The sequence below is a fragment of the Ischnura elegans genome, chromosome 7, assembly GCF_921293095.1.
Source record: "Ischnura elegans chromosome 7, ioIscEleg1.1, whole genome shotgun sequence".
Taxonomy (NCBI): domain Eukaryota; kingdom Metazoa; phylum Arthropoda; class Insecta; order Odonata; family Coenagrionidae; genus Ischnura; species Ischnura elegans.
Window position 1 is genome coordinate 93,307,961 of NC_060252.1, and position 2,495 is coordinate 93,310,455.

The window sequence follows — 2,495 nt, forward strand, 5'->3', positions numbered from 1 at the left end:
AACAGCTAGGCGGACACGGGACTAGTATAACAACAAACAAAAAATCTTGGGGAAACCTAAAGAAGGTCCATATGCCAACTGAATACAAGATAGCCATTTTCAAAATAATAAATGATTTAGTTCCTACAAAGGAAAAACTACAAAAAATAGATCTGGAAAAGTCAGGTAAATGTGTTAACTGTAATAATTTGGAAGACACAAATTTATACAATGCCCAAGGGTTAAAAACGAATGGGATAAAATCAAAAGAACTTTCAAAACCTTAAACCTTTTTTGGAGAGGGAGATATAGATAATATAAGGTTATTAAAATTAGATTTCATATTGTTTCCGTCCTTCAAGACAGAGGTTATGGTTTTTATAATTGCAAAATATTGTCATGAAGTATTATGTGGAAATGTTGTATTAAACAAATATGTAAAAGAAAATGAAATTCAGGCACTAAACAAGAATGCAAAAGAATTGTTAATACAATTTTACAAAGATTAAATGTATTTGTATGAAACCTATTTAAAAAAAGGGGCTTGTTAGTGTACATGTACCTCCCTGTATATAATGATTTAATTTAAATTAACTGTTTTCATGTGTTTCACTGTTTAAATCAATATGTGTGTTACCCTTGAATGCATATGGTTTTTGTGTAATTGTGTGGTGTGAATGTAATTGTGTGGTGTGAATGGAATTGAGTGGTGTGAATGAAAACAAGTTTTCTGAAAAAGAGTAGACCACAAAGGTATGAGAAGATAATAGTGAGTGGTTTTCCATTATGTGATGTGTCGTCCCTTATGGCCTGGTGGATCGGCGCCCGACCGTTGAGCAGAAGATGGAGTGTTCGGTCCGGGCGTTCGACTCCCCAGGCCCCCATGGTAATTTTTATTGTGTGAATATATCCCAGTGCAAGTGTGATTAAGGTGAAAAATATACAAATTTATGAAACTGTTTCATTCCAATCAAAAATATATAATTGTTGTCTGTTTCATTGGGAAAAAAACTTTTTAAACTTGATGAGAAGTGATTTTGAAGCTCAAATTGTCTGTTTTTTAACTATGAATTCAACGAACAGTGGTGGCCTGGTGGATCGACGTCCGGCTAGTGAGCAGTGCAGTGTAGTGGTTAAGGCCGGACGTTCGAGTCCCCAGGCCTCCAAAGAATATAATGAGCAAATTATGGAAAAACAGATTGATTTTATTTTTTGTTTTTATGTATAATGGAAGCTTCAATTGTAACCCAATTTTTGTATTTGTTGATGTTTGGAATAAAATAATTATTGAAAAAAAATACCACGTTGAATACACCGGTTCTAGTCCGATCACCGAAGTTAAGCAACGTCGGGCCCGGATAGTACTTGGATGGGTGACCGCCTGGGAACACCGGGTGCTGTTGGTATCACTTTCTTACTCCCATTAATTCTACCATACCTCACCAACATTTTCAACTCGTCACTATCACAAGATCATTTTCCCATTCAATGGAAATATGCCCTAGTTAAACCCATACCAAAAAAGGGAAACACTCAAGATCAATTAACTTTTCTCCCAATTTCTTTTCTTTCAATCATTTCTAAGGCTCTAGAAAAACTTGTTCACGAACAAATCACTACCTTTCTTAAGCAAAATAAAATACTCAATGATTATCAATCTGGCTTTCGGCACGGACATAGTACCACCACTGCTTTAGTTAAAATAACGGATGATATGCGACGCTCCATGGACAAGAAAGAGATCACAGCACTCGTACTGCTAGACTTTAGTAAAGCCTTTGACTCGTTAGACAAAGACATTCTTGCAGCTAAAATCCATTGCATGGGTTTTTCTCCTTCTGTTGTTAAATGGATTACTTCTTATCTCTCTGATCGGAAACAGAAAGTAATTGCTAATAATTTGGAATCCTCTTGGATCCACCTTACTAGAGGAGCCCCACAAGGCTCCATCCTCGGTCCACTTCTATTCTCACTTTACATCAATGATTGCTCATCAGGACTAAATTGCAAGTATCACCTCTATGCAGACGATCTACAAATCTATTTGCATTCCAGTCAATAATTTAAGCAATAGCTTGATGTCTATCAATGATGACTTAGCATACCTCCAAGAATGGTGCAATAATAACTTCCTATGCATAAATCCTAATAAATCTCAAGCAATACTAATTGGTTACCCAAGAATTTTAGCGAGAGTGCAGAGGGATAAACTGCCAAATTTACGCATCGCCGATTCCCCAATTTCTTTTTGCGATGAAGTCAGAAACTTAGGATTAATTATTGATCAAAATCTCTCTTGGGCATCACATGTAAATAAAATCACTAAATCTGTTAATCAATCACTTTATCCCCTATTAAAATTTAAATATGTCATCCCTACATCTCTTAAAGCGCAATTAGTATCTAATTTAATATTACCTTTATTTGACTATTCTGACATTACCTACCAGGACCTTTCTCAAGAACTTAGTCTTAAGCTTCAACGTTCCATGAACAGATGCATTAGATTCATATTT

General features: G+C 35.4%; 1 pseudogene; it reads left to right on the plus strand.

The window, feature by feature from the left end:
- Positions 1 to 1,266: 1,266 nt before the first annotated feature.
- Positions 1,267 to 1,386, plus strand: LOC124163105 (annotated as a pseudogene).
- The last annotated feature ends 1,109 nt before the right edge of the window (positions 1,387 to 2,495 follow it).